This window comes from Pteropus alecto, unplaced genomic scaffold, assembly GCF_000325575.1.
Source record: "Pteropus alecto unplaced genomic scaffold, ASM32557v1 scaffold19, whole genome shotgun sequence".
Lineage (NCBI taxonomy): Eukaryota > Metazoa > Chordata > Mammalia > Chiroptera > Pteropodidae > Pteropus > Pteropus alecto.
The window spans coordinates 431686-444249 of record NW_006442490.1 but is presented as its reverse complement, the minus strand read 5'-3'; the positions used below and the strand labels follow the sequence as shown (position 1 = coordinate 444249).

At 43.2% G+C, this 12564-nt stretch overlaps 1 long non-coding RNA gene and 1 pseudogene across 5 annotated transcripts in view; both read right to left on the bottom strand.

Annotated features, from left to right (window-relative positions):
* Nucleotides 1-744: 744 nt before the first annotated feature.
* On the bottom strand, nt 745-863 carry LOC112470907 (annotated as a pseudogene).
* Nucleotides 864-6685: 5822 nt separating this feature from the next.
* LOC102884777 overlaps nt 6686-12564 on the bottom strand; it is a 6355-nt gene continuing 476 nt past the window's right edge. Inside the window, exons 1-3 of one of the 5 annotated variants that reach the window (XR_003043068.1) lie at nt 8264-12558; nt 8058-8167; nt 6686-7975 (exon numbers count right to left, since the gene is read on the bottom strand). This is a non-coding gene — a long non-coding RNA (uncharacterized LOC102884777). Of the gene's footprint in view, nt 7976-8057; nt 12559-12564 lie in introns of those variants that run through there. The other 4 variants (XR_003043069.1, XR_003043067.1, XR_003043070.1 and 1 more) reach the window with 4 other exon arrangements.

Sequence of the window (12564 nt, the reverse complement as noted above, 5' to 3'; positions counted from 1 at the left end):
AACCAGCCAATCAAGAAAGGTGTGGGAATGCCAGAAGAGTTAGGCCTGGAGTACTTCCTGGAAGTACTTTATTTTTCTTCAAAGTTGAGTTTCATTCCAGGGATCTTGTTTTGGGCATGACATGCTTTTTATGAGGTATTTCAAAAATAAAGCAAATTGAAGTCTCAGCCACTCTAGCTTTTCCACAGTCACTTTTTTCAACCTGGCCTGCCTCAAATCTAGACTCCTGCGAAAGAGCATATGACTCCTCTGCTCAAGAATTTTCAAAGACTTCCCCTTGTTTATAGTATAAACTCCCTCTGGTCTTTAGCCTAGCATGTAAAGTCTTCCATAATCTGGCAGGCAGCACTGTTTCAGTTGCAAGTGACAGAAACACAAATCAATCTAGAATGTAAACTCTGTGAGATCAGGGTCATTGTGTCTTTTGTTTACAGCTCTATTTCCAGACCCTAAAATGGTGCCTGGCACCAGAAGGCACTCAATAAGTACTTGTTAAATGAATAAATGAAACAAGCTTAAACAAAAAAGGATAATACATGCTCAAGTAACTAAGAAAGACAAGAGTGGAGCTGGCCTCAGAACTACATGAGACCAGGGACAGAAGCATCATCATTTCTCTATCTCTATATCTATCTCTATCTATCTCTATCTATCTCTATCTCTCTCTCACACCCTCTCCCTCCCTCTTCCCTCTCTCCCATGTGCTATCTATCTATCATCTATTTATCTATTTATTTTTTTAAACACCTACAGCACCCGGTATACCTAGGTGGTCTCCCATCCAAGTACTAACCAGGCCTGACCCTGCTTAGCTTCCAAGATCAGACGAGATCGGGCATGTTCAGGGTGGCATGGCCATAGACCTATTCTTTCCTGCTCAACCTGACCTTCCTCCAGGTGATGGACATGGTAGAGTAAGTGAGTGAGGGCAAAGCCACATATAGCTCCAGGCTTAGAAACTGCAGAAGAAAGAGAGACTGTCTCCATTAACAATTTTTAAAAAATCCTAGGGAAGTACTCTCATTGGTTAGTCTAGGGTCACATGAACTTTCTGTACCATAATCAGTGTGAAAAGGGGCATGAAAAATGACTTGGGTCATGTGCCTGGTGGGAGGCTCAAGCAGTTTACTATGATTGGGGCCCAGGAGGAGCAGTTCATCAAAGGAAAGAGCTGTTATCAGAAGTCAAGGTCCCTGGTAGTGGCAGGAGAAACAAACAAAAAGCCAAATGTCTAGACAGTGCACAAACACTCCCTCAGAATGAGGCTGGAATGGGAGTCCTGGGACAGTCCGCAGGGCCCTGTGACAAACTTGAAATTATCTTGAGTTCTCAGTTTTATCGGTTTGAATTTGTGCTTGTTTTGATAGAAAAATAGTGCTTTCAAGGACCCATTATTGAATCAAATCTGTGTTCTAGGAAGTTGTGACATAAATATTGTGGCGATTTTTTGCACTTCTTACAACACTGTCTTATACTCTGAAGGGTCTGCTTAGCCCCCGTTGAAAAGCCAGATTTAACCTTAACAATTTCCTTCAGACCTATCTGTTGACTGCCCTGGTGTCATGCCACATCTGTCCTCTCCTTCCCTCTCTACCTCTTCTCGCCCCACCCACCTTCAAGGTGCTCATCAAGTCTCACATCCTTTAGAGCATCTTTCTGGGTCACTCCCTCTGTCCTTTAGACACAGTGCATTACATTGGAAAGAGCACTGAAGATCAAGGTTCAAGTTCTAACGTTGTTACCAATTCTCTGCATGACCTCTCTGCAAGTTATTTCCTCTCTCTGCAACTCAGTTTCCTCTTCTGTAAAATGAGGGATTGCACTGACCTGATTGGTTAGCAAAGGGCAGCTTCCGGCTCCTGCGCCTGCCCCCACATCCCCCATCATCCCATCCCCTCTTGGCATTCTCTCGGACTAGGAGGAGTGCTCTCTGTATTAGCCAAATTCTAGGACACTGTTGGTTCAGCGGGGGCTGGAGCTTTTTTCACTGGTAAATGAGAAGAGTTTAAGGTCAGTGCTTATATTAAAGATCTCTCTCCCTTTTTCTCTCTGTGTCTCTCTGTCTCTGTGTCTGTCTCTGTCTGTCTGTCTGTCTGTCTGTCTGTCTCTCTGTCTCTCTCTCTCTCTGTCTCTCTCTCTCTCTCTCTCTCTCTCTCTCTCTCTCTCTCATTTAGGAAGAGGACCCTCCCACACTCTTCCCCTTTCCCAACTTTGTGTATAGCAGAGACCAGAGCGAAGCCTGGGGGAAAGGAGGACACCAGATAATTCAGCTGAGCAAAGCAGATTCTGTGTGGTCCGACCTGGCTCAGAAGAAGGTCAAAGCCCCAGCTGATCCCAGCTCTGTACCCGGTAGCAGCCAGAGAAAAGGATTCCTGTGTTCAAGGCTGCTCTGGCTCAGTATCACTTTAACCCCCACTTCTCTCCAGTCCTATCCTCTCCCTACAAGTGAGTAGCACAGAGCTAGGCACTCGGAAAATGTGTTCTGATTGATCGAATGCAGCAGAGAAAACTGTTTATGAAAGACTTAAAGAGGAGCACACATTTCGCAAAAGGACACGTTTGGTTCTTAAGCAGAACAAGGAAGGGCCTGGCATCAGGAAATTGAAAGAATGTTCTCAAAATATATTTTGGCCTCACAAATACAGCTTCTTTCAGGAATAGGATGGACATATTTTGAAGTAATGTCTATTAATATGGGCTTGCTACAGAGTGCAAATAAGTCTTTGGGAGAAAAAGTTTCCCCAGAGTGATTCTAAAAGCATGGAAAGGACTGTAGGTCCTCTTCTAATGTGGTGTCTCTGTTCAAATCAGTGCAATCGAGAAACGTTCAAAGCCTTGGTAGGTGTCTTGTCAGGCCATGGGCCTGATATGTTTCTGAATGGTTGTCTCTCTCTTAACAGGACATAGAAAACCTAAATTCAAATGTCACATGTTCGTCAACACCAGGGTTGTCATGGAGCTCAGCAGACTTGGGAGGAAAATGCAAGGGGCTTTATCTGCATCTGCAGAAAGTTAGCTAAGTGGAATTAGACTTTCTATAAGGTGTTTTCCTGACTCAGGCATGGCCAACAGGTCTTGAGGCCCTGGGCAAGCATCAAAGTCCCACCGTCCTGAATTGCTCCTAGAGCAGCAGTCCCAACCTTTTTGGCACCAGGGACCAGTGCTCCCATGAGAATCTAATGTCTGATGATCTGAGGTGGAGCTGAGGCGGTGATACTAGCGCTGGGGAGCGGCTGCAAATACAGATGAAGCTTCGCTCACTCGCCACCGCTCACTTGCTGCAGGCCACAGATCGGTACTGGTCCATGGACCGGGGGTTGGGAACCCTTGTCATAGAGGAAAAGCAATCTGTTTCAATTTTCTGGATAGGAGAGAGCAAGCAGTCTGTTTAGCAATATTACTATTATTATTCTGTCATGGTTACATTTTAAAATTATACTTTCTCTTTCCTTTGGCAAGAGCAAATGATAACACACACTTGCACTGCAGAGCCAACCAAAGCTATGTAGGGTTTGCCCAGATGGGTTTGAAAATGTATTCTAGGCCCGCTGCTGCCCAAATAGGAAGTGTTTCCCCATCTTCCCATCCTCAGGTCAGGGGCCCATGCCTTTAAAGAAAAAAAAAATCTTTTAAAAAATAAAATGTTTTATTATGGCTATAAAAGTAATACATTTTGTTGTTTATACAAGTATTACTCAGAAAATACATAAAAGTATAAAGAAAAAAACACATTATCATCTATAATACCAGAACCCAGAAATAACCAGTATTAAATTTTGGTATATTTCCTCCTAGCCTTTTCTCTAAATATTGTTACAAAACTATGGATGCAAAATGTTCCCAATATACTTATATTACATATTCAGGAACATATTGCAAAAATAATTTTGTACCTTACTTTTATCACGTTATCATATCATAACCCACAAATAACTGTTATAAAATTTTTAGTTTACTCCCTCCAGCCTTTTATTTGTACATTGATACTGAACCATGCATGCAAAATGCTCCCAATATATTTATATAGCATATTAGGAACACATCGCAAAAATAGTTTAGCATCTTTCTTGGATAGACTTGGTATATTTCCTTCTAGCTGTCTTTCCATATTATTGATACAAAACTATGAATGCAAAATGTTCCCAATACATTTATATTACATATTAGGAACACATCGCAAAAATAGTTCAGCATCTTTCTTTGATCACTTAATATTCCACAATTCAGAAATAACCACTATTAAAGTTTTAGTATATTTCCTCCTAGCCTTTTATCTGTATATTGAAACAAAGCTGCATACAGAATGCTCCCTATATACTTAGATTGCATAGATCGAAACAGTGCAAAAAATTTGCACATTTGTTTTATCACCAAATATTTCATAGGAGCACATTCTCATGTCACGTATTAGAGGTACCACATTTTATTTACCCAATTCTTTGTTGTTGGTCAGGATGTTCCTAATTTCCATCCTTAAAAATACTGAAATGAACATTTTTATATATCCTTTTTTGTGATTTTTTTGTTCATTTAATTTTTTTTCTTGACTACTTAAATGAACTCAACATTTTAAAGATGACCGACCCTGTGTCTCCAATACTTATAGCTAATGTTTTTCCAGTTGTTTGAGCATAAATTCTTTAACATTCTAGCATGAATATAAAATCTTATTCATTAAATTCATTAAAAGGAAACTTAAAATAATAGTGAAGGACACAAAGTCTGACACCTAACTCCCATTAAACTATTAACATACAGCTCGTTCCCCTCTTCCCACCATGGCAACCACTTTCTTCCTTGCTCAGGGCCCACTTTTCTTCTGATCTTGTCATCAATTTGTCTTGTAATACTTACCAATTGTATTGCTATGGAGATAAGTGGCTCCCAGACCTTTCAGTTATCAATCTGTCACAAGTGCACAATGGTCTCTCGTGACATGATGATCCCCGAGATGTCTGAGGTCTAGGCATCCTTGACCCAAAATTTCTGTCACCCATGACCCCTAAAGACTTTTTAGAGAATTATGTTTGACAACATAACAAGAAACATGCATAGCAAAAACACATGGAAAAGTAGAGAAAGAAAAAACTTTAGCGCAAATCCCACCACATTAAGTAAAAGTATATCTGTTGCATGTTCTTTCCAGTTTTTGCTCCTATACAGACCCACTTTTAAATCATGGTGTCCATGTGATTTTATGTCCCTGATTTTTAAAATTTCCAGGTTTCTAGATAGTCTTAATAATTATTATTTGTAATGGCTGAAAAAGGTTCCATTGAGTGAGTGACTAAATTAAGTTAACCCCTATGGTTGGACATTCTATTTGGTTGAAACTATAGAAAGTACCAAATATAGGACAGATTTTAAATGAACTTAAATTATGCTTTTTTTTTTTTTTGGCTCGAGTATGTCTACTTCTACACAGCTGGGTAATTTACAGTCACTATTTAGTCATCCTGGAGCCAATCTTGGGCTTCACCCGGGAAGTGTCCAGTGTGTTGGGAAAAGTTCATCATAAAACAAATCAGTTTCATGTTGAATATTTCTAACCAAACTAATTCACCTCCATTTCCTGCTCTAGTCACTACTGTGCAGTCAGTTCCTCCAGCATGAGTTCTAGAGGAAGAGGCCCCAAACTAGCCTTGAACAAATTCTTAGCCTCCAGAAGCCCCAGTTTTCTTGTCTATATATATATATATATTTTTTGGCGGCCTTATTCTATTTATCTCTCGAGGTTGTTACAAGTAGAAAATGTGAAAACATTTGGAAAAGCATGTAAATGCATGATACAAAAGCAAGATATCGAGATTATTGTGATTTTGAATATTGTATTTTTTGTGGCCAAGCCTTAAAAAGGTCTGGTCTTGGGATAACAGGTGGGGGTGTGGATGGGGGAACAGGTGAGGGAGCTGCCTGGGGAGATCACACTACAAAACAATCAGACTCTCAATACCTTGGTTCTCAGTTCCCAGGGCCACCTCCCACAGTCCCACTGTTGCTCAGATTATAGAGCTCACTAGTGTAAGGGGAGTGTTCCAGAGCCTGAGCAACCAGAAATGAAAGTCTTCTCAGGGCTCCTCCCTAATGGCTCAATTTATTATCCCCAGAGGGGTCTCAGCCTTTGGAGGATGGAGGCAAAGGTGGCAGATAGGTGAAATACTAGGAGAGAACTAGCAAATATTTATTCATTTACTGAGCAATAAGTAACTAACGAGGGAGATGAGTAGTGTATAGAGTGGCAGGGAGATGCACATTTGCTATAACTGGTATATACGTGCTCTTTTTTCAGTTAAGAGTAATGTAATCATTCTAAATACAAATGCATATATAAAGTGTTAGGGTTATAAAGACGTTACACTGCAGGTCAATGGGAAAATAGAGCTCTAAAAATGTATGCCAACTTGGATATAGCCCCTGACTCAAGTCTTCAGGTCCTACCAATCAATTTTCATCGATCTTCCAAAAAAATACTTTGGGAACTTATTATTTTCATCTTGCAGTCTCTCAAGAAAGTTGCCTAGACGTTAACTCCCATCCGTGCAGGATCAGGCTTTCTCCAAGTGTTGCCCTGAGCTCTGTAGTCCAGAAGAGGGTGTGGGTGGGGGAACAAATCCAGCCCCCTGCTACCCTATCCACCTTGATGACTTGAAAGGTATGGTGCTTTAAAACAATCCACAAAATAATATGCACTGCAGAGTCCTTATTAGGTCCTTTTAATTGGGTGGCTGCCCATATTAACAGAAATCAAAAGCAGCATACAATCATTCAATCTCCCAGCACTGGAGTATATCCAACTGTTTTCCTGTTTTGGGTTCCACTTTAGTCCTTGTCTGTATGTACACATAAATTTTTAGAGTTGCAACCACTGCCTTTTTGTACATCCCTGGTTATTAGCATCTAGTTTTCCAAGTAACATTGACACACATCTGCTCAAATCAATTGATGATCCCATCGTGACTGACTCATTTGGTGGGAAAAATAAGTTTACGTGCCAATTGGAACAAAGAAGCGTGGGTATGGGGGAGCAACAGGGAGAAAGAAATGATGGGAGGTTATTTCGACTTACAGATCATAAAACATTTTCCAATAACATTTTAAAAGGATGTATAATATTACACTGAGTGATTGATTATATTTTACCCCATGTTGTGGGACACTTGGGTGGCTTTCAATACCTAGTGAGTTAAAAATGTATATAAATTAAAGACTTTGAGAGATGATTATATTTTCTTGAAACAGGAGTCTTCTGTGTTCAGACCTGGGTCGGGTGTTGATATAGTGTTCCTTTGTTGGGGTGGGGGCAGGGGGAGTCAGTACTGCTAACTGGAGATGCTGGCTGCCTTAAAAAATATTCTTGTGATTAATTTTTTTTTAAATTATGCTCAAATCTAGCACATAAAAGCAATTTGTATCTCTTGTCTCACAACTTATAGAAATGTTGAGTTTTAAATTTTGGGCCTAGACTAAGCTTTTCCTAGTTTAAGGTCCACGCCTGTCTAATAAACTTGATACAATGTCGTATGCACACAGCTTCCTCCCTAACAAATAACATGTGCTGGGAAAAAATGAGAAGACAATGGAAAGGTGCCTCCTTGAATGCGGTAACATTGGATCAATTAATCAGCTGACTGTAAACTGATTCACTTTACAAAAGTCTCCCACACATTATGATGCACATTTAGCAATGTTGAAAAACAGTTTCAAAGAATACCTTAGAGAGTTGTTAAAGAGAATTTATAGTCTGGAACGAATTGCCATCTTCTTAATTGACACAGAAATGTTTGGCTGAAATATTGCTTTATTCACATTTTTGTCCTTGGAGGAAAATCTAGGCACACTGCAACTTCGATCGCGTGAATAATGGTGCAAGATGACTATTTTAAGTCAGAAAAGGGCACCACGCAGTCAGAGGGCTGTGTGGACGCCCTCAATCTCGACGCCTCTTGGGGGCCCTGGGCAAAGGGCCGCTGCGCTTCTGGAAGACAACGCCCCCTAGTCAGGATTACTTGCTCCTTGCCCTCTGCCCCTCGCGGTCCCCAACCCGCTGGGTCTCTCACCTGAGTCCTGCAGGCACCCACTGGAGAGAGCCGGGTGGCGCGGGCTTGGTCCTCCCAGAGGGCTGCATGCCACCTGACCTCTTTCTGGCTCAAGGGGGACCGGTACAGAGCTGGGAGAAAGGAAGAAGGGAAGTTGGTGAGAAGCAGGAGGGCAGCCTAGAGGTGCCTGCCCAACCCCAAGGAGAGAGACAGGCGGGGGCGGGAACCTGTTTGCCTGCCAAGCCTGGGGATTGCGGTCCTGCGGGGCCCTAGGCAGGCTGGCGAGGGCGGGAGCCCACTCCAGAGCTTCCCAGCCTGGGGATCGTGGCTGTGGCGGTGGAGGCGGCCGCCACGGGGAGCTGGGCCTGGTCAAGGTCGCGCCGAGTCGCGGCATCCCTAGGAGCTCGAGAGTCCTTGGCGGCCGGAAGGGCCCCAAACTGCCCGGCGCCTGCCCCCGGCTCAAGGGAGTCTGGGAGAGCGGGTGTTTCAGACTGCGGAGCCTGACTCCCAGCTCGGGGCCCCTGCACCCCCAGCCTCGAGCCTTTGGGGGCGGGGGGCTGCTCCTGGCCTTCGGGAGGATCAGGTCCTGGCAGCCCATCCAGACTAGAGGGGGTTTTGTGTTTTATTTCTTTTAAGAGGACATAAAGCATGGAAATGTTCCACACCTCCCTTTGTCTTCACCAACAGTCCTCCACCTCTCTATTCGCCAGGTCAAAAAAATAAATATCTGAGTGATTTTCCTAGGCAAAGGGAGTCCTCAGCTAGGGAATGAGCCCTCTCTTTTCTAGGCCGGCTGTCAAGCTCTTAGACGACTGGGACCCCCAATGAGGGACGGAGGTGGCTTTAGAGGTCGACAGCTGTGCAGCACTGATTAGCAACAGTGCCCAGAGTTTTGGAGGCAGGAAGGACTCGAGTCGACAGCTGAGATGCTGCCATTTTCGCAGGAAATGTCAAGCCAGAGCCTTGTCAGTAGGGCAATTCCTTCTGTGAGGTCCCCGGGGCGACCAAGGGGCCTTGGGACAGCGCCTCCTGAGTAGAATTCCAGGACTAGGATTTGGGGGAGAGGGCAAGAAGCAGTTATAAACGCAGAGCCTCATTCTGGAGCCACCCTCAGGGTCCCCGTTCTCCCTGAAGGCCTTAGATCCTGCAGGTCAGCGCCTTTCCACGCTGCCTGGGTGTCAGCGGCCTGCAAGGCCCAGCACCTCGCTGAATCCTCTGCTGCCGGAGCTCGATGGCAGCTTCCCCCAACACAACTTGGGGGACAGGAGGGGTAGGGACCAGAAACTTTCATCATTCCTGGACTCCAAAGTCCTGTCCACGCACAGGACGTTAGGCCATTTACCAGGAGCCATAGAACAGCCTGGGGACTACTTGCAGTGGGTCACCCTTTCCAGTCCTCCTTACTTTTTACAATCCCCCTCCGCCCCCACTTAGTCGTTGGGGCCTGAAGGCAGTCTTTCTTCCTTTTTGTCGTGTGGATGGCATTCTAAGTGATCAGGAAAGCATTTTTTTTTTCAATCGCTTAAATTTTCCTAGGGCAGGGAAAGGGGTGCCAAAACGAAGCATCTACCATTTACACTATTTACATATTCAAAGACGGGCAAACGTTTGGTGGAGAACAAAGCGCTAACTCGGCTCTAGCGGCGACCAGGGCGGACACTGCGGGCGCTGCACTAGGACTTACCTGGTGGGTGCGCCCGTGCGGGAGTCCCAGCCTTGCCCGGGCAGCAGAAACAATACTCCAGAGCACCGATCGCCCACTGCAGTAGTGTTCCCGCTGCTAGGGCACGGCTGAGTCGGGCACCACTTCCCTCCTAGGTGCGCACTGCCCGCGCGCTGTGCCCCTAACGCCCCAAGCCCCTGCAGAGCAGTGTCACTCTCCTCCGACTTTGGTGGCGCCTTGTGAGGCAGGGAAAGGCGCTAAGTGAAGAGGAATCAAAACCAAAGCCCCTGCCCACATACCTGCTGCTAAGCGGGCCTTGGGAGCCATCGCCTCAGAGAAACACACGTCCATTAGAACCCACCTTCCAAATTCCTCGCGAGGGGGTATAGCAGCGCCTCACGTTTTGAACCTTTTAAAGCACTTCAAAACATGAATTGCTGCTGCATCCCCTCGGAGTGATTGAAGGGGGATCGCACTGGGGTGCCTGCAGGTGGAGAAGACAAGGTGACTGAAAGGTAGCTCCATTCCGCCCCGCCCACTGGCGAAGAATAAAGCAAAACCTATGACGAAGACATTTCGTTCCAAATAGACGTACTTTTTAGAACTTCACCGTTTGGTTTCCAGGGTCGGCAGGTGGAGCGAAGGGTGTGACTCTCAATTTCTTTTCCCATAGGATAAATCTTGGAAAAGTGTAGAAATGAAAAACAGATGGGTGGGAGGGGAGGTAGGAATTAGGGTGGAAAAGAATCTTACCTCTGAAAGTAATAAGATCAAATACATTGAGGCAGTTTGGCAACATTTCTGGATCACTCTTGCCACCTTCAAAGTCTTAATGAAACTTCTTTCTGCATATTAGAAATCCTGTCTCATTTCAATGTCTCCATTAAAAAAAAACACACAAAACTTTTCATTTATTGACTTAAAGGAGATCACCAAAATGTCTCTGGCAGCTTCAGCTGATTCTAACATATACATAGCTGGGAAATACAGATCTGCCCATCCGAACATCAGATGTTCTCTTTAACCCACTTGTGTTTCATTTGTATAGCACACACCCTGCTTTGAGTTATTTTTAAAGGTATCAAAGAATAAGAGATAACTGTGCTTAGATGAAATACCTGGCTGTTTCCATATAAAACTGGTCACTCGAACTTATTTATAATTTATACTTTTCAATGTCAACTATCAAAACGTCAACCCAAATGTTTAAATATTTCATGTCAAATCACTCCTTCCTGTCTCAAGCAGCTCCACAGAAACTCTTTCATGTCTTGAAATGGCCAGCACTGTGTATATTCCTTAATGGTTAACTCATTAGATTCCTCTTTTTCCTTTTTAAAATGGACACACATTAGCAATAAGTTACATGTATCCTCCACCCCCACCCTACTGTTTAAACGAAATAGTCAATTAAGCACAGAAGAAACTACTCTGTCACCCTCAATCACAAACCTGAAAGTTAAAACAACAAATCCAGCACAAAACTCTAATGGTTTTGAAAGTTAAAATACATTGCAATACAAGTGATAGACACATCCAAGACTGCTTAGTGTTTTGGTTCATTTAAAAATTATGTGTTTTTCAAAACCAGTACAATGATACCGTGTCCTATTTATTAGTTAATGAAATATGCAGAGTATTTAATGTGACTAAGCACAAAATTCATCACACCAGACTGCAATCCAGTGTTACCAAATACACTAGTTTTGTCATGGTAAACAAAGTTATTAATAATGATAAACCCACTCCCTAAATTGATATACAATTAAGCGTCTCTAAATTCCATCTTGTTTTGGTTGTGTTATTTACAACTTTTACATTGATTTTTGGGATTAATGGAGAAAAACGTCCTTGGTTGCCCTTAAAAAGAAAAAAAAAAGATATTTAGCAAATGTACAGTTATATTTTAAAACCCCACAACCTTCTCCCATTTAAATATTTAAGTTCCACACAAATATGTGAACCATGATATCAGATGTTAAAGTCATCCCAAATTTAACATTTCCTTAGTTGACTACTTAGAAAAACAAAAGTTCATTCGAAATAGCAATGGTGTCAAAGGCGAAGGTCCCGTCCAGATTGCTCTACAAACTCTGCTCGCTGGAATCGAATTCATCTGTACCCTTCTCTTAACTCCTTTCTTCTCTCCCAGTGACAGTACAACGACTTACATTCGTAAAAAGCCACCTCGCTGCCCTATTCTATGGATTTCCCCTTAGACTGAAATTTACTTACGAAAAGAGATTACAAAGAGGCGTCTTGTCACTTTAGAAGAGGGTCAGTCTCTGATACAATAGACAAAGAATCGATATTTTCGAGTTGCACATAGCCCCACCCCCTCCTTCTGAACTGAACTGTGGCCAGATCATTTAAGAGCCAAAGAATACGGCTCTTCCTCAGTTCATATTTTACAACCTTTTGTTTTAATTTTGCAGATGCCTTCTTTCTCACATCTGAAACGCACGATGTACCTTCCTTGGATGCATTCGTGCCAAACTTTCCCAATGTCAAGTTTCCTACAGGGCAAACTAAACAACTGTGAAAGTTTTAAGTGGGAAAAGACAATGCAAAATTAATCCTGCATTTATTTTCAAGATATATTTATTTTACTGTTTGCAAAGAAGAGCCATGAAAATTCCATTTACAGTCTGTCAAAACCGGTCGCACTCGACCTTGGCTAGACTGACAGTCACTGCCCCTTACTCAGTTTTCTCTCCCTGCCCCTCCATGTTAGCATTTTTTCCCAGCCCGTTTCCTAAGAATTTTCCCGTCCAACTCATGTGCTAAACACTTTCAAGGTCTGTTTCGCCTTCACCCGGGTCCCCAAACGTGCTTTACAACCCCAAAGCAACAGAACTTTTTCAG